The sequence below is a fragment of the Antechinus flavipes genome, chromosome 1, assembly GCF_016432865.1.
Source record: "Antechinus flavipes isolate AdamAnt ecotype Samford, QLD, Australia chromosome 1, AdamAnt_v2, whole genome shotgun sequence".
In the NCBI taxonomy this organism is placed as follows: Eukaryota; Metazoa; Chordata; class Mammalia; order Dasyuromorphia; family Dasyuridae; genus Antechinus; species Antechinus flavipes.
Genome location: NC_067398.1, coordinates 246217925 through 246241088, shown reverse-complemented (window position 1 = coordinate 246241088; position 23164 = coordinate 246217925). Strand labels below are relative to the sequence as shown.

Sequence of the window (23164 nt, the reverse complement as noted above, 5' to 3'; positions counted from 1 at the left end):
GGTTGCTTCTCTCTGGGAGGGAAGGGGAAGTCAGATTACTTCAGAGAGAGAACTCAAAACTTCTGTCTTCAGTCCCCAGAGCTGGTTGGGCTGAGTTCATGTTGACTGCTCAGAGTCCATGAACTAAGCTCGCCCGGAACTGAGCATCCAGCACTCCCCTGCCTCAGCTCATCCGTATCTTTTCTGTCCAAGGTAAGGAAAAGGGTGTGAGCGTGTGTGCCTTTAAGGCTAGAACTCTGGGAGATGGGTGTGTGTGTGTGTGTGTGTGTGTGTGTCTCCAGGCATTCAGAAACATACAGGAAACAATTTTTTTCTTTCTGTTTAGTTTTTCTACACCATAAAAATATTCTGCCTCACTTTTAAAGTAAGGGCGGAGTGACTTGGATAGCTCTTCCCATCTCTGCCCTTAGATTTGGAAGTGAGGATAGAGCCAGAGGTTTCTACAGTGAAACTTCTTGTGAGTTTCTCTCTTTTCACCTCTCCGGGTTCTGTCTGGTTTCCTATTTTTGCTCTCCCACCCCCTGTTTCTACTTGAATTTACAGGAACCCTCCGGGTGGACCAGGTATTATTATGAATATGAATTTGGGATTCCCTTAGAAACAAGACCATTTCCCTAAGTATTTGCTGAGAGAATTCCGCCTCTCTCTCTGTTTTGCTTCTTTAACAGCTTTCCAGGGGTCTTCAACTTCAAGCCTGCCACGAGTTAAGGAAAAGAAGACTCTTTCTTTGACTGTTTGTATCCCCAAAGATTAACACAGTGCTGAGGATGTAGTGAGTGTTTAATAAATGCTCGCTGTCTTTCAGAGACAGTATTCTCTGCATCTTTTACAGAAGCCCAGAACATAGAATTTGAAAGTGAAAAAGACCTTAGAATGAGGAATGATCATTAGAAAGAGATCTTAGAACTTGGGATGGAAAATGCATCCAGAGAGAGAACTATGGAGTCTGAATGTGGTTTGAAGTATAGTATTTTTTACTGTGTTGTTGTTTACTTGCTGGTTTTTTTTTTCTTTCTCGTGGTTTTCCCCCTTTTTGATCTGATTTTTCTTGTACAACATGACAGATAAGGAAATATGTTTAAAAAAATTGCATGTTTAGCCTATATCAGATTGCTTGCTGTCTTGAGGAAAGAGGAGGTAAGGGAGGGAGGGAGAAAAATTTGGAACACAAAGTCTTACAAAAATGAATGTTGAAAACTATCTTTACAGGTATTTGGAAAAATGAAATACTATTGAGGGAAAAAAAGAAAGAGATCTTAGAGCACAGAACACAGAATGTCAGAGTTAAGATGACCTTAGAACATAAAACAATGGAGCTTGATGGGACATGAGATAGCACCTGACCCTCGGTTTCACAAATGAGGAAGCTGAAAAGTCCATGAGGAATGCCCCCAGACTTAGCCAAAGTCTCCCTGCAATGAGTTAGCAGCAAATTGTGTCTTGACTTCGAGTCCCCCAATCCCAGAAGTCCAGAATTGATCCTGAAGTCACCCTCCCACAGAGGACAGATCTGCCCATAGAAGACGGAGGAAGGAAAAAAAGGCTTTGGAAGAAAGCCCACTCACTGGTTGTAAACATTGGGTAGAAATCAGTGTCCTTTCCCTATTGTTCAACAATTGTTCTGGTAACTAATTGTAACCGAAGCTAGAAAGCACGCTCTAGAACTCTTTGAATCTTGTTGATTGCTCATTTTGCCAATTCAGGCCTCGTGTTTCTTATACCTGGACTTTGCACTGAGGATAGAGACCAGAGTACAGATTGGGTCAGGGCTGGAGACTTCAAGGATGATAAACTAAATATAAACTCTTCTAGATTTTAAAGCCCTGTTCCCAATCTATATTTCAGGTCTCACTATACACTGGTCCCATACTTGATGGGCCAAAAACTCTTCCTCACATAGCACCTTCTTTCCAGTTTCTGTGCCTGAATACCGGCTGTCTCCTAGGCCTGGAATGCTTCCCTTCATTTCTACCTCAAAGAGTCTTGTATTTTTTTTTTTTTTTTAAGACTTAGAACAAACACTGCCTTCTACTTATAATTTTTTTTTTTTTTTGGAAGGCAATCAGGGTTAAGGGGCCTTCCCAGAGTTTTACAGCTAGGAAGTATCTGAGGCCTGAAGAACTTGGGTCCTTCAGTGTTTAGGGTTGGTGCTCTATCCATTGTACCACCTAGCTAACCCTTGAAAGTTTTCTTTACCTGCTTCTAATGCTGATGCCCCTCCTCCCCAAATTATCTTAATTTTATTTTAATAGCTAACAACAATATTAACTAACATTTACATAGTGCTAGGCACTGTACTAAGTGCTTTTCAGCCCTGAGAGGTACATATTATTATATCTTCATTTTACAGATGGGGAAACTGAGGCAGAGATTAAGTGACATGTCTAAGATCACATGGCTAGTAGTATCTGAGGCCTGATTTGAAGATAATTTCCTGACTCCACACTGGGTGCTCTATTCTTTGTACCACCATCTGCCTGGTATTCATTCAATAAATAATTATGAATTTTTTACATTCTCTCTCAATCGAATGAAAACAGGAACAATTCCTGTTGTATTTGAATTCCCAGTGCCTAGAATAGTGTTTGGCACATGGTGGGCAATTATTAATGCTTTTGGATTGACTGACATGGGTTTTAGTCTCTGGTGGGTACTGATTAACTGTGATCTTTTGGTTTTCTCATTTGTCAAATAGAAGGATTAATTTGGTGACAGTTAAAGACTCTTGAAATTCTAAGATTTCAGGAGTTTATGAAACCAATTACTATGTTCCTGAGTTGAAATCTGGTTCAGAGAAAAGATGCCTGGATTTGCAACCTGGGTTCAAATCTCAGTTCTTTCATTTACCACCTACAATCTTGGAAAACTCAACCTTTTTGGGCTTCAGGTTCCATTTCTGAAATATGAGAGTGTTGGACAAGATGGCTTCTTAGATCCCTTACAGATCTAAATCCTTGTGTTTTGGACCTAATTAAGAAAGAATATTTCATATGCACCAGATATTCAACTTAAGAGGGACCTTGATTCTGTGGGTCAATTTAGTCCGAAATATGATACTGATAAAGAAAGGGGATTGAGTTTGGGATAATGTGGAGCTACGTAGGAGTCTATTTCATGAGTCTTTACTTTGCCTGTCTCCAGTGGATGACTAATTATTTTTTTGAAAATGTGTCCAATGAAAAGGGGGTGATAGGGAGATGGGAAGATAGGAAGTCCATTAGCTGTTAGCTTTGAGAGATCCCTGAAATTTTGCTTAATGTGAATGGCAGGCATGTCTAGGCTGGATCTGGGGGCACCGGAGGGGATCTTGAGAGTAGAAAATTGGGTGTCTATGAAATATCTCTTCTTCATAGGAAAAGAAAAGATCCCAACTTACAACACTTGTGAATGGCCCAATCATGTTCCAGGAACCAAACAGCTATCTCAGCAGGCATTCTTTGTTTAAGACCCAAACTGCTGATTCATCCAATTCTAATTCCAAATAGCCCCTCAGACCTTTGGAGGCAGCATAGAAGAGGAGAAAGACCGTTGGACTTTGAGTAAGAAGATCTAGTTTTAATGTGATCATTTACTAGGCCTGTTTCCTTATGTGTGAAATGGGGATAATATTAACATTACTCACTTCACAGCAGTGTTGTAGTTTGCAAGCCACCAAGTGTTACATCAGTGTGAAATGCTGTTACTTGCTGGCTGGGAGACACTTCCCAGCTCTGTGATTATAGGCAAATTGCTTTGGCTTTTGGTGCTTGAAGATTTTAAGTTAGAGGTGATTTAATCTCCAAAGGTGGAGGGAGTTTCCACCATTATCAGAAAGAACTTCCAGTTCCTTATTGCAATGAAATCACAGGTCCAGAACAATAAGATTATTATTATTAGGTATGGCAGAGACAAGAAAGATGAAATCCAGTCTTGTTTTATGTTCTGTAAATTTCTTCTCCCAAGTAACTTCCCTTATAAAAATCTGACTTTATTTTACTTTTACTAAGACAAAACCCTGATCGTTGGATGATTTCTCTAGAGGATAAATGTGCATTTGCCTTAAGACTCATGGGGGAAACTGCCTTAGTGATTTGACGTGCTGAGGCTCTTCTGATCTGCTTAAAGATGATACTAGAGAAAGAGAGACAGAGATAGAAAGAGACTGAAAGAAATAGCTCCTACTCCCCATTCACACATAGACATATACCAGATTGAAGAAAGCATCCTCTACCTACAATAGACAAAATATCTGACAGCAAATTCAGGTCTGTGGTAAATCTCTCTTCCTCCTAGGAGAAGAAAAGCATTACAGCCAATTCTTGTAAAAATCAGAAAGGAGAATTTTGTCCTTACTAGTTCTTCTATGTAGAGTTTGGGTGGTACTTCTATTCTCTTCACTCCTAATTCTCTCATTCTAGGCACTTGATGCCCTCCTGCTGGTTCTCAGCCACTTAGCATTCCCCTGAGAGCTGTGCAAGTGCTAAGTTTGGAATGAGAAGAAAATATTATGTGTTGCTTTACATTCAGTATCCACAGTTCCCTCTCTGGATGTGGATGATATTTTTCCATCCAAAGTTTATTGGGATTGCTTTGGATGACTGGCTTGTTGGGAAGAAACAAGTCTGTCATAGTTGATTATCACACAATGCTGTTGCTATGTATAATGTTTTCCTGGTTCTGCTCACCTTACTCATCATCAGCTCATGTAAATCTTTCCAGGCTTTTCTAAAATCAGCCTGTTCATCATTTCTCATAGAACAATAAAATCCCTTTACTTTCATATACTATAACTTATTCAGCCATTCCCCAATTGATGGATCTATTCATTTTCCAATTCCTTGCTACCACCAAAAAAGCTGCAACAAATATTTTTTGCACCTGTGGGTCGTTTTCCCTCTTTTATGATTTCTTTGGGATATAGATCCAATATTATGGGCTTTATTGATAATAAACAAGTCAATTTTAGGAGGTCTATTCATACAAGAAGCATACCTCACCACTTCCCATGGGATATCCTTTGTTGTGTCAAAGAACTAGATTGGAATTCGTCACATCCAAGTCCGATAGATTTTACTTGTTTTAAAAAATGGGAAACAGAGTCAGCCTTCTCAGCATTGTCTTCTGTTCTACCTGGCAAAGCTCTAAATTTTTGTGGTTTGGAGCCAGTAGGGGGGAGGAGGAGGAGGAATTTGTTAATTAGGGGAAGTCTATTAAGCAACAGTGGAAAAATTTCAAGCATGTTCTAACATTCTGCAGTTCTATTATTTAAATTTTAAAATGGTTTGCTTTCTTAGTGTCCTTGTGGTTTTGTAAGAGTATGCTTGCCACAGTGGTTCCTTATTTAACGTTTCTCACTACTTCAAGATGGAGTCAATCTTGTTCCTCTCCTAAGTTGTCTAGATCAGGGAAATGAAACTGTTTTCATCGTGCTCCTAGGGAATCAGCTCTCTTCAGATCATGGTCTTATTTCCAGATGGGCTGCAGATGTTAGCAGTTATATGTTCTATACTGAGTATCTACTCAGTCAGTATAGGGAGCTGGTCCTTCTTTCAAATCACTCTTAAAACAGCTAGATCCTGGGTACTTGTGAACACACCAAAACACCTGATTGATAGAGGACATATTGAGGGGAGGAGAGTCAGGGAAGCTCAAACAAGTTTAAGGTCAAGGAAAAAAAATACATTTCCTTAAAATTTCCTAATCTTCAAGCCTGCCCGGTATTTATGAAAAAATGATGCTTATCCTCCCCTCCTTCAGAGAGTTAGAAAATACTAGATTTGGAAGGAGTCTTGGAAATAATCTATTCCAGCCACCCCATTTTACAGAGGAGGAACCCAAGGTCCAGAGAAGTGTTCAGAGACTTACTGGTAGAACTGCCTTTAGGAAAGTCTCCTGACTTCCAGTCCAGGGCTCTACCCATTCCATCAGCTAAAATTGATCCTGAAAGTGCACTAAGTGAAGAATTTGCTCCTGAAGAAATGTCCTCTGGGATCTCCAAAGTGCTTTCTACACACTAACTTCGTTATTCTTATGCCATCCCTAAGGAGGCTGAAGGGGAATTTTCCTTTATCCAGACTTGAGAAGAGCTGATTGTCTATGTACTGAGATAGAATAGCATTTCATGCCATCAGAGTTTATAGAAAAGACTTAACTGATGCTGTTGTTCATTTCCTCTTCACTTTCTTGCTTAGATATGAATTACTAAATCACCAGTACTGGTAAGGAAAAAAGGTGAGCTGGTCCTTTATTTTACTTGCTTATAAGACTATTTTCCCCAAGGCCAAAGTACATTTATAACTTACAGTTTTAGCATTTACCTGAGAATAAGAGAGCTCGATACTCATGGTCACAGAGCGAGCAAATTTCAGAGGCACATTTGAAGTCAGTCCCAACCCTCCATCCACCAAGCCAACCTAGTCTGGTATGGAGAAGAGAGTTCTCGATAAAGGCCATTTTTCTTACATCTTGCCAGTGAGATATAAAGCAGATTCCACCACGATACAATCCAAGATCAGACATTAGAAATAAAAATGAAGATGAATTAGAATGAGATCAAATGAGAGAAGTGTTTGAGATAAAATTTGCCCAAAAAATTCACAAGAGACTCAGCTGTAGAGACAAAACAGAGATGGATTCAAGAGGGAAGACAGAGGGACATTGAAATCAGGTATTGATGTGAAGACTAGAAAAATGTCAGGACAGAAAAAAAGGGAAAATCAGAATAAGGAGAGAAAACATGATTGATTCTAGTATTGTATAGGGGAGATGGTGCTCTGACTGACTGCCTTACTGAACTGTGTTATAGAATTTGCATCCATTAAGTGTGAAGTAGGCAGAGGATAGCGTGCTGGGCCTCCTTTTCCTAAGTTCAAATCTGGCCTCAGACACTTATTAGCTGTGTGACCCTGGGCAAGTCCTTTAACCCTGTTTGCCTCGTTTTTCTCATCTGTAAAATGAGCTGGAGAAGGATTTGGCAAAATACTCCATTATCTTTGCCAAGAAAACCTCAAATTTGATGTTGGAAAGGATGAACAACAATAACGTGTGAAGTATATTTTGAATGGGAACTCCTCTTATGTTCAAAAACTTCATCTCACCCTCATTTAGTTTTATATTGATCTTATAACCCTTGTCATGATTTCAAAGCTTTTCAAGTATTGGTTAAAAAAAAAAAACTTTTGACAATATGAGGGATAGAATTTGAATCCTTTCAAAATTTTGTAACTTTGAAATAAAACCTTGATTTAATTATATGATAGTATTAACTTGGATGAGCTATCATAAGGCTGAAGAATTATGATTTATGGTAACTTGATGAAATTAGACCTAACGGTCATCTACCTCACTGTATTATCTTTTTGCATCCATTAATAATGATCGTCTAATTATTTGTCATGCATTTTATGCCTTTCAAAAATATTTTCACTAATTCATCTTTCTGATCTTGATTCAATTTCCCAAGTGGGTGTTCCCAGAACTGGCACAATGGGTGTTCCTGTTGCCTAGCAATCATAGTTATATTCATATTGAAGTAAATGAATAAATTGCCTTTCTGGTACAAATAAATCTTTTGAGAGTTTGGGTAGCATAACTCAGATTTCCTAGAGCTGAATCATCCCTGAATTAACTGAATATCAAAACAAGCTTTAGGTCAGGGGTTCTCAACCATTTTCATGTCATGCCTCCCTTGAGCAGGCTAGTGAAACCTGTGTACTTTTTCTCAGATTCATATTTCAAAAATATATAACAAAGGAAACCAATTATATCAAAATGCAATTATTAAAATGTAAAAACAGGCAGCTAGGTGGCCCAGTGGACAGAGCACCAGCCCTGAAGTCAGGAGGACCCGAATTCAAATATGGTCTCAGACATAGATGTGTGACCCTGGGCAAGTCACTTAACCCCCGATTTCCTCAGCAAAAATAAATAAATAAATGAAATGTAAAAACTAAAAACAGTCTAATGTCTTGTTATCTTGTCATCTTGAGGTAAAATTATTTGTTTGTTTGTTTGTTTTTAAATAACTTTTTATTGATAGAACCTATGCCAGGGTAGTTTTTTACAGCATTATCCCTTGCATTCACTTTTGTTTCGATTTTTCCCCTCCCTCCCTCCACCCCTTCCCCCAGATGGCAAGCAGTCCTTTACATGTTGAATAGGTTACAGTATATCCTAGATACAATATATGTGTGCAGAACCGAACAATTTTCTTGTTGCACAGGGAGAATTGAATTCAGAAGGTATAAATAACCCGGGAAGAAAAACAAAAATGCAAGCAGTTAATATTCATTTCCCAGTGTTCTTTCTTTGGGTGTAGCTGCTTCTGTCCATCTTTGATCAATTAAAGCTCTCTTTATCGAAGAGATCCACTTCCATCAGAATACATCCTCAAACAGTATCATTATTAAAGTATATAATGATCTCCTGGTTCTTTGAGGTAAAATTGTTAAGCAGGGGAAACTTCTCTTCATCTTTCTCCTTCCCAAGGATGTCCAGTGCCCTTTGCTCATCATTCCTCAAGTATCCAACTGAGTTAGAAAAGATTCCAGTAAGTTCATTCAAATTAACATGTGAATGACCAATATTTTCAGAGAGGGCTTCTAGAGAGGCTGCAGATAAAGGGCACAGTTATATTTTACTCTGCTTCCTCCTTCCTCAATTATTTTCATATTAATGAAATGATAGTGGTAAAAAAGAAAGGCTAAAATGCAAATGAAAGGCAAATTTATTCACAAAGAGCTAGATTTTGTCTACTTCAGGTTGTTTGAGAGAAGTCAAAGGATGATTTTTGTAAGAGCTTCTTTTTGGCAACAATTGTCACACTTTGAGGGGACAATAGCCCATCATCTTCCTCCTGGAGGAATCTGTCCAGGTTATGACCCTTTAGAAGCTTGAGGCTTGGCCAGCAGTCATAAAGAACAGCTCTGCCTTTGACTTAATGTTTCCTCCTGAGTTTAATATATTTTTAGCATAAGAGATAATTTTGAGCATCAGGGAACTTCCTGACCTTGTAAGTCACTCCAGGAAGTGGCCTATTTGTTCAGAGACTTGACCCTTCCCCTTTAAGTGAAGAAACCCACAAAGTAAATTGCCAACTACCTTGTCCATTTTGCCCTTGGAAAATCAATGGCCCAACCAGAAGTTGAATTGTGTCCAGAATTCATCCCCTCATCTTTCTTCATCTTCTGAGTGGAGGGAAGGGAAGAAAGGTGGGAAAAGGCATTCAAACCAAACTGCTGAAACTGATAGTGCCCTTGCAACTCAGCTAGAAAGGGCTAGATCTTAACCAGGTATCTCTGAACCAGTAGACCACTTCCTGGAGTGACTTATAAGAGCAGCAAATTAGTACCTGAGGCAGGATTTAAATCCAAGTCCTTCAACTCAAGAGAGCTAAAGGGCTTTCCACTGTTCCATGCTGCATCTTCTAATTTCGAATCCATTATCATCTTTCCTCTTCATTGCTCCTCACATCACCTGGGACTTTCTGTTTCTTGGACTCTCCTCTTGAACATCTGTGACCGTTTCATATGTACCCTGTCTCTCCCTTGCTCTAAAGCTTTCTGATTGGAAAGTGACCAAGACTGGCAAGATAGCTTGGAATCCTCATTCTGGTGGCCAGAAGCACATCTGGGCCCACGCATTCCCCACCTCCAGTATCATAGCTCCCCCACAGGGAGCTGAGAGAGAGGCCTGCATCTAATTTGTTTCAACACTCTGCCATTTGTTACTGGTGTTAGGGAAAGTTCTGACAAATAAAAGCAGCCCTTCACCAGCCAGGAAATGAGCCAGTCAAAAAAAAAAAAAAAAAAAAAAAAAAAAAAAAAAAAAGACCTGAAGAGCCCCAGAGAAGTTAAAAATTAACTCTCCCCACTCCCCAGGTCTAAGGTGATTGGCTGAAAGTCTTAAAGGAAATGTGGTCAGCTCTATCCACTGAGGAAGTTGGTACTTGATACAAAGTCTTGTTCAACCACAATTTCACAACAAGAAGGTGTGGGGTTCCCACAGAAAAACCTGTCAGCCCCTTCTGACAAATTCAAAAATTTCTTTTAGCCCTACATGCCCCACCCACCCCAGCCCCACCATCATGGAACCAAGTCTCTCTAACTTAAATAGCTTGTTCCCATTTTTCTCCTTTTATGGACTTTTTGGTCAAAGTTAATAAAAGTTGAAGAAGTAGCTGGTATCACTCTCTGTCACAACCAGTGGGTCCTGGAGGAAGTGCTGCTGATAGAAATTTTCCCTGGAGCAGAAATGCATTCTCCCTCTCTAGGTCTCATGGGAGCAATCACAGACTATGAGTAGAAGAGGACCTTAGAGATCAGTTAGTGCAAATCCCCTCATTTTGCAGATAAGGACATTGATGCCCATGGTGGTTAACAAATGAGAAAATTGGGACTCACGGTAGCTAAGTTGCCCAAAGCTGCTGAGTTAGTAACAGAGTGAGCAACTGAACCCAAGCCCTCTGATTCCAAGGCTGGTACTCTTTTGTTGAGGCAAGTAGGGTTAAGTGACTTGCCCAGGGTCACACAACTAGTAAGGTCTGGCCAGATTTGACCTCAGAAGGATGAGTCTTTTTGACTTCAGGCCTGGTACTCTATCCACTGAGCCATTTAGTTGTGTTCAAATGCTGCCTTAGATCATTCTTGCTGTGTGACTCTAGGAAAGAACATTATCTTTTCTGAATTTCATTCTTTTTATTTGCAAAATCAGGAGATTGGATCAGATGACTTCTGAAGTCAGTTTGAGTTCTAGAACAATGATCCTTTTTTTGAGTGAGTCTTTAAAAAATGCCTGAACCAGTGTCCCCAAAATAAGTTTTAAAGTTAGAAGGGAGAGGAAAAAGGGAAAGAGAAGGCAGTCGGAGCTCAGAGAATGACCGGATGGAGCCTCTCAATGGAAGTTCTGAACCCGGGGATGAACAAGGGCCAAGTCTTGAGCTAAGCCTGTGGAAGGTATTAGTCACTTACCAAGAGCCCTGGGGCCTTACTCCCCTGGCCTGGCTGCCATATAGCCACAGGGTGGGGCAGCACAGACACTTTGGCTGCAAGGACCCCAGGGTGAAGACTAGGGCCAAGCTGCACAGGCTTGAAGCTCTTAACCTAAGTGGCTGGCCCTCCTCCAGGAGGAGGAGGAGGAGAGGGAGCCTGCCTCCAATTGCCTGACCACACCCTGAGATGTTTGGGAAATGGAATTCCTCAAAGGGAAACAAGACTGCAGTCACTACTTTGCTGAGATGATTCTGTTCTGGGGAAATGGGCCAAGAAGCAGAAGGAGCTGCTGAGAGAGGCCGGGTCCCCTAGTAGGATTTCTGGGCTCTGGGGTTGGCTGCCCATCATGATGGCCCCCCTGGCCTCTGGACTGGCCATTCCTTCATGGAGGCACCAGGTTAAAGCTGGAGGGGAAGTTAGACATCATCGAATGCAGCCCCCTCATTTCACAGATGAGGTAACGAGTCCCAGAGAGGTAAATTGAAGACCACCCAGGTAGTAAGTGGTGGAGACAGGATCTGAGCTCAGTCTCCAACTGCAAACTCAGCACTTGATCCATAGCATCAGACAAGCATTTAACAAGCATTTGTTAAGTAACTACTATCAGAGTAGCTAGGTGACTCAATGGATAGGGCTCTGGGTCTGGAGTCCAGAAGGCCTGAGTTCAAATCCATCTCAGACACTTACTTAAACCTGTTTGCCTTAACCCACTGGCAAAGGAAATGGTAAATCACTCCAGTATCTTTGCCAAGAAAACCCTATGGATGCTCTCAGGAAAAACAAACAAACCTGGAAAGTCCTCCACGGACTCAAGCAAAGTGAAATGTACTGTATACAAAATAATAGCAATATTCTGGGATGATCAGCTGTAAATGACTTTGCTATTCTCAGCAGTACAATCATCCATAACTACTCTGAAGGACTTAAGATGAAAAATCCTATCCATACCCAGAGAAAGAACTGATTGTGTCTGAATACAGATTTAAGTACTCTCTCTCTCAATTGGTCTCTCTCTGTATCTCTCTGTTTCTCCCTCCTTTGTTTCTTCCCTTCCTCCTTCTTTTTTCTCTTCTCTCTCTCTCTCTTTCTCTCTCTCTCTCTCTCTCTCTCTCTCTCTCTCTCTCTCTCTCTCTCTCAATTTTTCTTGAGGGTTTTTATTTTCATAATAGGGTAGGAAAGCTATGTTGTTTTTTTAACAACTTGACTTATATGGAAACGTTTTGCACAATTTCACAAATCATTTTTTAATTGTGGGTGGGTTTAAGGAATAGAACTCAAAAAAATTTAAAACAAATGTAAACACTTTTTTGGTTTTAAATGTAACTGGGGGAAATATTAAATAAATTTAAAAAAAATCAAAATTAAATTTAAAAAAGAAAGAAAACCCCTGGATGATATTGGTGTGATGTGGTCCACAGGATCGCAGAGAATGGGACATGACTGAACAACTATGTATCCAGAAGGGATACAAAAACAAAAAATGGCATGAGCTTATTACAAAGTATAAGATTATAAGTATATACTTATAAATATAAACATACCTTTCACATTGAGAGGAAATTTGGAATAATGGAAAGACTATTGGTCTCCAACTCAGAATACCTTTGATATTCATGAATTGTGTGACCCTGAGCATGTCATGTAACCCGTCTAAGCTCTAGCTTCCTTAGCTGTACAATGGGGTTCATAATACATTATCTACATGGTTATTGTGGAGATGTTTCTTTGTAAACTCTAAAGTGCTAAAGAGCTGCTAAGTGGTGCTGAGCTCAGAACCAGGACTCCTCATCTTCCTGAGTTCAAATGTAGCCTCAGACACTTCTAAGCTGTATGACCCTGGGCAAATCATTACACTGTGTTTGCCTCAGTTTCCTCATCTATAAAATGACCTGAAGAAAGAAATGGCAAACCACTACTATATATTTGACAAAAAAAGTCCAGATGGGATCATGAAGAGTTAGACGTGATTGAACAAGAACAAAAAGCACTACGTTCAATTTAATACACATTTATTAAAATATGCAGGGAATTTTTATATTTTTAACATACAGAGAACTGGATGAAATGCTGATTTTGGGGTCAAGAAAAGGATGCTTTAAATCTTTCTGGGAAAGTTACTACTTGTGGGACACATCACATAATTTTTCTGAGCTTCAGTCTTCTTATTTGAAAAAATGAAGTGGTTAGACTACATATCTAAGAGACCTTTCAGCTTCAAATTTATGACCAAAGACAAAACCAAAACAAACAAACAAAAAAACCCAACTGCAACAAATCTTGCTTTCAGGAAACTTACATTCTGTTATGGGGCAGTTATGTCTATAATAATACATCACAGGTTATTTTTCTCAATTTTGCTCATCTCATCATTCCTGGCAAAAATAATATCCCGTATTTATGAGCTTTAAAGTTTTCAGAGTTCTTTGCATGTCAAATAGTTTTATCCTCATGTTATCCCTGAGAGGTAGGTACCAGATGAGGAAACTAAGGCAGACAGAAGTTTATACATGTTCTAAGACTGGATTTGAACTCAGGGCTTTCTGCTTCCTAATCCTACATTGCCTCTACTATGCCACCTAGCTGCTTTTAATTCTAATACACCTGTGAATGCCCTCCTCTCTCTTCTTTGCCCATACTTCAAATTTTACCAGGATGGATCACAACTGGCTTAGCACATCTGCCTTATTAAGTCTTAGCATAGTCCCCAGCATATAGAAAATGTTTAATAAATGTTTATTGATTAAAATGTTGTATTCTGTACTAGACCCATTTTTTAGCAAGTGTCCAGCCTTCTTCACTTCTCCCCAGTGACATGAAAGTGAAAGTCAGGGGTATTCTGCAAGAAAGTCTTAAAAATAAGTCACTCTGCTTCCTACCTCCCTTTTTATTTTTCCACTTAATAGTATTTTATTTTTTTCAATTACATGTAAACATAGTTTTCAACATTCACTTCTATAAGATTTTATATTCTAAATTGTTTTTGTCTTTTCCTCTCCATTTCCCAAAATAGCAAGCAATCTGATATAAGTTATATATGTACAATCTTATTAAGCATCTCTACACATTAGTCATGTTGTGAAAGAAGAATCAGAACAAAAGGGGAAAAAAAACAAAAAAAAAAAAAAAGGAAAAACAAAACAAAGAAATGGAAAAAAAAAATAGTATGTTTCGAACTGCATTCAGACTGTAGTTCTTTCTCTAGATGTGGATAGCATTTTCCATCACGAGTCTTTTGAAATTGTCTTAGATCATTGTATTGATGAGAAGAACTAAGTCAATCAGAGTTGATCACCGCACAGTGTTACTGTTGTATGTACAATATTCTCCTGGTTCTGCTCACTTCACTCAGCATCAATTCATGTAAATCTTTTCAGGTTGTTATTTTTTAAAAGCATCCTGCTCATCATTTCTTACAGCATAATAGTATTCCATTACTTTCATATATCACAACATATTTAATCATTCCCCAGTTGAAGGACACCCTCTCAATATCCAATTCTTTGACACCACAAGGAGCGGCTATCAACATTTTTGTACGTGTTCCACCCCCCTTTTAAAACTAGATATAATACACTGGTGTAGGGACTGACTTCCTGGTGAAGAAGCTTTCTTTACTAGTGCAAAGTATATTTATTCTGATAATTTATAATCTTAGAGAGTTCCCTAGGACACCAAAGGATTAAGTGCTTTGCCCAGAGTCTCACAGCTCATATATTTCCAAGTTAGGACTTTCAAAAAAAGCCTTCCTGACTCTGAGGCTATATCTTTCTCCTCTACACTATAATACACTATCTCTTCTCTCTGAATGTCTTTTTTTTTTTCTTTTCCTAAAAAATTGTAAAGGGGAATCCTTCCTCTGCAAAGATTTACTAACAGATAGAATTCATTACCCTTGCCCAACCTTCCTTGAGAGAGGAAGGGAAATCTGCATAATTTCCTTCTTGCCCATGTCAGTGTATGTGAGAATGTGGTCCAAAGGCAGCTAAAAGCTGGAAAAATAGTCAGCAAGCATCTGGAGAAGCCAGGGTCAGACAGAACAGTCATTTGGAAAGACATGGAAGCAGATGGTCAGAGACAAGGGAAGTCACAAGTGTTTCAGGATTTTGGTGAGGAAGGAAGAAGAGTAAGCACAGCTCTTAGCACTGTCTCATAAGCTCAGCAGGCTGTTCTAAGAAGGGAGTATTTGAGAATCCTTGCAGGGAGGAAATCTAGGTTCTCCAAATCAGCTGCCCAAATTCAGTATAGGAATAGTTCCTGTGAGAGACTTGGAGTTTTTTGCTTGCAAGCTCTACCTGAATCAACATAGTGACATGACCTCTGAAGAAACTTATGGGATTTTAGGGTTCATCAATAGAAGCATTATGTTCATAGTGAAGGAGGTGAATTTGTCAATTTATTACAAGTGGAAAAAGCACCAACTTTGGGTTTAAGGACCAAATGAAAAGACTTGAGTTTTGCTGTGGCAAATGCCAATCAGAATGACCTTTCCAGGTCTTGTAATTGGGAATCTATTCTATGGAACAAGTATTAGGGAGAATGTACAGGAAAGAATTCTAGCAACTTGTAGAGAAATTAGTAATGAGAAACTGGTCTGGATTATTATTATCAATATGATTATTTTAGCAGTTAAGTTCTTTTTTTCAATTATATATAAACAAGTTTAACATTCTTTTAAAAGAAAGTATGAATTTCTTATTCTCTTCTTGGAAAGGCAAGAAATTTAATATACGTTGTCTATGTGGCTCTCTTCAACAATAAGAGGGTCCAAATCCGTTCCAATTGCTCTGTAATGAACAGAACCAGCCATACCTAGTGAAAGAACACTGGGAAATGAGTATGGACTACAACATAACCTTTCTACTTTTTCTGTTAATGTTTGCTTGCATTTTTGTTTTTTTTTTTTACTTCTCAGGTTATTTTTATCTTCCTTCAAAATCGATCTTTCCTGTGCAACAAGATAACTGTATAAATCTATTGTATTTAACATACTTTAACATATCTAACATGTATGGGACTACCTGCCCTCTAGGGGAAGGGGTGGAGGGAAGGAGGGGAAAAGTTGAAACAGAAGTTTTTGCAAGGGTCAATGTTAAAAAATTACCATGCATGTTTTGTATATAAAAAGCTATAATAAAAAAAATATATATTGTCTATGTGCAGTTATGCAAAATATTTTCTTATTAACCATGTTGCAAAGGAAAGTGCAGTTAATCCCTTGAAAGGATGACAAATAAAATTAAATAATACAATAGTATTAAATTAAATTAAGATAATAATAAAAATAAAATAACACAGAAAAAACTCGATTGGTTCTTTTTCTGGAGGTGGCTATCATTTTTCATTATGAGTCCTTTGAAACTGTCTTGGATCAATGTATTCCTGGAAATGGATAAGTCATTCACAGGTGATCATCACAACGTTCTTCTGGTTCTGCTCACTTCACTTTGTATCAGTTTCAGGTGTTGTTGTTATTGTTTTTTTTAAAGCATCCTGCTTGTCATTTCTTATAGCACAATACTATTCCATCATAATCATAAACAATTTGTTTGGTTATTCTTTAAGTGATAGGCATCTCCTTGATTTCCAATTCTTTACCACCACAACAAGAATGGCTATAAATATTTTTGTATACATGGGTATTTTTCCTTTTTCATTGATCTTTTTGGTGGTACAGTTGGTCTAGATTCTAGATATACAACTGCTCTTTTTTGGGATTAATTAATGTCAAAAACATACCATAGACTTAATCCTTGTGATTCATTTACCCTTCCCCAACCTTCCTCAAATGTAAGTTTTGCCTACCTTTCCTGGTACTGGGTGGATACCCAACTTCTTTGCTATCTTTACATGGTATAGTCTTCAGATGCCATTAAGATGTAAGTTCCTATATGGTTCTTGCTTGCTTGTATTTGTATTTCTAGTTTTTAGCACAGTGAATGGCACATAATAAATACTTAATAAATCTCTCTGTGTGTCTCTGTCTGTCTGTCTCTCTTTCTCTCTCTCTGTACTTATGTACCTCTCTACTCATGGAGTTATGTTTATCACTGTGCTGGTAAATATTTAATAATTGTTTCTCCCTCTACCCTCACTTCCAATTGTACACACAATAGAGAACACAGTTTAAATTTAATCTGCATTATTAATATTTTCTCCATCACTTTCTTAATTATGAACTATCAACAAAATAATAAATCAAGTCCTAATCTGTAGCATTTGTAGATTTCTGAAGTATAAATATACTGAAAATTTAAGGATCACCTGGTATGAGCTGGTTCCAGCATATAACTATGTGTTTCCCAATTGAAAAGTTTCCAAGGGAAGAGATCATACTGAGTAGGTAGATAGGTATCTGAGCAGTTTTTCTCCAGACAGGAGGCAGGGAGAGAGGATCATGCTGAGAGAAAAGAGGAGTTCCCCTGTGGGAGTGTTTGAAGTCAGCAATAGGTGTTGGGAAACCTTAATAACTTCCAGATGGACCAAACTGCTCTCTTATGTGCCCCAGGCCTGGGGTGATTGTGGCCTTTTCCCAACCTCCATTAGCTGCCACTTCCTCCAAACTGAGTTCAGCAGAAGCCAGAGCTTCTGGAATGTGAAGCATGAGAGGCAAAGTCTGGTCCAGATCCGGCTGGGGAAGAAAATAGGAGCAAGCTGGTTTAACTGAAATGTTAATGGGGAAAAAAGTGTGTGTGTGTGTGTGTGTGTGTGTGTGTGTGTGTGTGTGTGTGTGTGTTGTAGTGGGACATGAGGCAGGGATGGCAGGGAGTCACAATAAATTTCCTACCAAGAGGGAATTAAAGGTATCTGTGAAAATAAGGGGGAACATAACTTTTACAAATTAGTTCCTTTTCCAATCTGTATTCATTATCCCTGAATGAAAGGAGACATGCTGGAGAGGGGTCAATTTATAATTGATTTGGACTTTTTAAGCTGGTCCCAACTGGATATTTGCCAGAGGATAGAGATCCTCAGTTAGATTCCTCCCTGGATTTCCCTCTTTTTAAATTTTTTTCCTTTTTTTTCTTTCTATGAACTTAATATCAACAGACATGAACTTCTATCTCCTTTTATTTTCATGCCACACAATTGATTTTCACAATTTTAGTTATTACAGAATCTTAGTTGGAAGGAACTCTAGAGGTCATCTAGTGCTTTAAAAAAAGCATTTTACTTATTCAAAATAACAAACACTAAGTAAAATTAACATTTCAGTATCTATATTATATGGAATATTAATTCTTATTTGAGTAGGAATCTTGTCTACAGATTTCTGATAAGTGGTCTCTACTTGAACACCCAGCCAATGACAAGGCTCTCTCTTCCTATGAGGGAATTCAATTCTGCTTTTAGATAGTTCTACTTATTTGGTAGCTTTTTATCCTTTCAAATAGAAATATGCCTTTTTCTAATTTGGAATCCTACAATCATTGAGGGTCATAGAGTTAGAGATAGAAGGAACTTCAACTCTTGTTCAATTCTCCAGAGAAGTTTGGGGAATTGCCAGAGGTTGTACAAGTAGAAAGAAGCAGAGTCAGGTCTCTTAATTGGGCCTCCAATTCCTATATTCTTTCCTATATAATCCGCTTCTATCCATTGTGCTTAGTTACACTTGTTGGGGCCAATAAAATTACATCCACCTCTCCATTCCATATTTTGCTTATTTTAATGCAGTTTAAGATTATATTACTTTCCAAGTAGTTGACAAGCATTCATTTAATAATTATATTAGGCACTATGCTAAGGGCTGGGAATACAAATGCAAGTGAAAAAAAAATAAAAGTAGTGCTTGCCATCAATGAACTTAGATTCTAAAGGGGAAAATTAACATATAAAAAAGTATCCAAAAGTAAGGAGAGGGAGCAAAAAGGGCATGTCATGTCAAATTGTTGATTCATATTAACTTTGTAATTCACTAAAACACTCAGACTTTTTTTATATGAACTGTTTCCTAATCATATTTTCTCTATCCTGTGTCATTGAATTTTTGAACCCAAGTATAAAACTTTACATTTGTTCTTATTATATTTCATTTGATTAAAGTCAATCTCTCATGTTAACCTGTTAATATCTTTTTAGATACTGAGTTTGTCATCCCAATTAGGCTATTCACCTCAGCATTTTATTTTCTGTAAAAATGATAAGCTTGCTAGCTATTCTTTCATCTTGATCTTGATTTCATTTCTTTTTTTCCTCAATAGTATTTTATTTCTAAAATACATGTAAACATATTTTTCAACATTCAATTTTATAAGATTTTGTGTGGTAAATTTTTCTCCCTCCCTCCCTTGATTACCCCTCCCCTACACAGAAAGCAATCTGATATGGGTTAAACGTGCACAATCCTTTCAAACAATTTCCATATTTCTCATGTTGTGCAATAAAAATCATTTGATTTTAAAAAAAAAGTTGACCAGTACAGAACTGAGGACAAAACCTCATAGCTCATCTAGAAAACACACTTCAGGTTAACATCAATCCATTAAATATATGTCTTTGGGTGTGCTTAGTCCTGAAACTCCCTGACAGGGCTCATCATCCAGTCCACATCATATTATCTCGTCTATGAAGATTTCTGAGGGACTTTATCCAATGCTTGGTGGCAGTTGATGAAAGGCTCTGTGTGTCTATGACATTCCTTGGCCTATAAGACTATAAGAGAAATTGAAGTTAGACTTTATTGACTTGTTCTTGATGAAGCAACCCTAGCAGGCTCTTAGTGATTATAAGAATCTCTAGTCTCATTCTTTTTCTTTTTCTCCCCATTATCATTTTCACTATTCTCTACTTAAAATAATTTAAATTTATATCTTTTGATGTTTTATGATTTTCCAACATAGTTATCTTTGGTCATACCAGCTTCTTTTCCCATCTAATGAACCTTTTTTATAGCAAAGAAAAAAACATTAAATAAAATTCATGGATAGCTGGATCTGACAATACATGTACAATTTTGTATTCCCTCCCATCCCAACAAAGAAAGAAAGGAGATGCATTTTCTCTTTTCTTATCTAGAGCCAAGATTCATTTTTACAATTATACAACACCTAATTATTCTTTTCTCCTTATCTTCATACAATAATCCACTTCTTTCTATTCCCTAATATTTATTCTCTTCCTTACTGTCACATCACCTGAAGTTGGACCCTTAATATATCTTCAAAAAAAGCTATAGATGTAATACAATTCTGAAAACTTCTTCCATTTTTTCTGCCCCATCAGTATCAATAGTGAGGTCATTTCTCAATTCTTTCCTTTCCCATAAATCTGGGAGCTGAGGTGGGAGGGAGAAAGGAGGCAAAAGCACCTCTACACCTCCACTACCACCACAGGTAGGGGCCAAGCAGTGAGGGCTGCTTTTGCTGTGGTTTAGATACCTGAACCCTAGGAACAGAGGTGGGGAGACAAGTTTGCTCAGTGGCTTGGCTATGTCTCAAGTGCTAAGGTAGGGTTAAAAAGAAAGATAGGGAGAGAGATTCCTTCACTAGGAAGATTCCATTCCCTCTTTCAATTTGAGTCCAGTCAGGACAACAAGAAACTTATTCATTCTACTAAAAAGATCAAAAGAATGATCAGGGCCTTTTAGAGATGCTGTCTCCCATGGGGAAACAAATTCCCCAAGTTTCCTAGTGATTAATAATCTAACTCGTATAATGCCCGACTGTACAAATCCCATAATATTCTGTAGAAGGTTAGAAATTAAAATCATACTTATAGAAGAACAGAAAATGGAATTTAAAAATATCTTGCCTATATAATATCAAGCATTTATTTTGAAATTTTGCTATCCCAGTTTTCTACCATTTGGAATTGGTCATTATTGCTTTTCTGTTTACTCCTGCATACGGCATTTTGTCCTTATTATGTAGGTATTACTTCCTTCCAGAGAGGCATGGTGACTAGCACATAATAATAGGTGCTCAGTAAATGTTTGTTGAATTAAATTGGATGATCTTTGAGGCAGAAATTTTTTTTTTATTCCCCTTGCCCTGTGCCCATCATGATGCATGGTACCAGTAGTTGCTTAATAAATGCTAATTAACTGAATCAAATAACCCTATTTTATCAAGATTTCCATTCAAGAATGTTACAAATCATATTGTATCAAGGATATAGAGAAAGGAAAGAAAGAAGGAAAAAAGAAAGGAAGGGAGGAGTGAAGGAAAGAGGTTGTTGCTTGTTTTTTGTTCTTGAGGATGACTGTGACATCAGAGACATGATGTCATGGCATGCAAGTGAATTGAGTTAAAATGAAGGAGGTCTGTACAAAGTCACTACCTCACTTTCTCCTCCAGAGACATTTGAGTCCAGTGGCAAGATGTAGATAAATCAGAAGGACTAGAGATGGTCTCTGGGAAGGAAGGAAGGAAGGAAGGAAGGAAGGAAGGAAGGAAGGAAGGAAGGAAGGAAGGAAGGAAGGAAGGAAGGAAGGAAGGAAGGAAGGAAGGAAGGAAGGAGAGGGAAGGAAGGAGAAAGAGAGAAGGAATATGCCTCAATCTGCAGTAACACCAATATCTCTCTATTTGCAGGTAGATAACATGCTTTATGAGTCTTTGGGCATTGTAATTGGTCACTGGGTTAATTAGAATTACTAAGTCTTTTAGAGCTGATCATCCTTACATTGTTTCTGTTATTATATACATTGTGTTCCTGGTTTTGCTCACTTGATTTGTATCAGTTCAAATGGAAGGTAATGCTTAAAAAAAATGGACAAGTAAAAGTGGAAAGAACCAGGAAAGGCCTCCTGCTGAAGGTGACTCTAAGTTGTGTTTTGGAAGAAGCCAGGGAATTTAGGTCCCTAGGGTGAAAAGGAGAGAGTTCCAGGGATGGGGAGAAAGGGGACAAACAATACAATTATCTAATGTCTACTATAATCATATGATTCTCTGTTCTGACTAGATCTGGAACCAGATATTTCCCCTCTCTTGACTTGTTTCCTTATTTCATTTAACGTTGTTTGCCTCATTTCTTTCATCTGTAAAATGAGCTAGAGAAGGAAATGGCAGCTTATTCCAGTATCTTTAACAAGAAAACCCCCAAAGGGTCATGAAAAATCAGGGATGACTGAAATGACTCAAAAATAAAATGAGTTTGGGAGAGTTAAGTGAGACATTGTTTCCAGAAGACTCTGTTTCACTTAGAATCTAGTCATACCCAGAAAGAATGGACTAAACCTACCCAAGAAAACTTTAGTTTTAGAACATTCAGTATTCGAATGACTACTGTATGTCCTACTCCACCACTCCTAGAAAACCCCAACCCCCTCCTCCTTTCCTGCTGATTAATAGTTTCTTCTGGAGGTGTGGCCTAGTTCTCATGAGTTTTTCCAAACCAGCTTCCTGTTTTGGACAGTTATCAAGCTTCCTTTATTTTCCCCAACTCTCCTTACTTGGATTTCCCTTCCACACACACAAGCCTTAGTCAGAGGTGCTTTTGTTTAAATATGACTGGGTTGTTAGAATTAGGAAGGGATGGGGGATGGAGGCACCTTATGTGCCTAGGAAAGGAGTGAGTTCTGAGATGTAACAGAGGACTTAGGTAGGTAGTTAGAAGATAGGTGAGAGGGAAAAGGGCAGGATAGTGTTAAGTGGATGGAGTGCTTTTTCTAGCACTTTTCTGAAGACACTCTTTCCTTCTCCCTTCTTTCCTTCCTTCTTTTAATTAATTAAATTGATTTTTTTATATTGTCTCCTCATATCCCAGCAAAGCCTTTGATGACATCAATAGGGGGCTATGGGGAATTATGACACCATTAAAGAGCCTTTGTCTCTCTGGTCTTTGGAATGTAGTCACTTTCAGCTTGTAATGTCATTAGAACAGGACTTTCTCTTTATTCCTAGACTGTTGTCATCCAGAAGGAATCTTTTGCTCCAGGCTGTGATGAGATATAGGATTACAAACTATTTCCAAGTTGGTCAGTTATTATCAGCAAACATATCCCCTCCCCATCCCCACCTCCACCAGTGCCTAATATGTAGGGGAAAGGTTCTTAGTTCTTTTTTTATATCAAGGACTCTTGGCAATATGGTGAAGCCCATGGATCCTTTTATGAGAATCATTTCTTTTGCCCACAATTAGGAATGCTAAATTTCAATGAGTAGTCAATGAAAATAAAAATTTTAATTTTTCCCCATACATGTTCAATAACCCTCTGAAATCATTCACCCAAGGTAAAAAAAGTCCTAATATAAGGCATCCCT

The 23164-nt window shown here is 38.2% G+C and overlaps 1 protein-coding gene across 1 annotated transcript in view; it reads left to right on the top strand.

Annotated features, from left to right (window-relative positions):
• Positions 1-74: 74 nt before the first annotated feature.
• The window catches only part of ARPC1B (actin related protein 2/3 complex subunit 1B), a 43851-nt gene continuing 20761 nt past the window's right edge, over positions 75-23164 (top strand). Inside the window, exon 1 of the mRNA XM_051999720.1 lies at positions 75-192. The gene's annotated coding sequence lies outside the window, so the exon portion shown is untranslated. The remainder of the gene's footprint in view (positions 193-23164) is intronic.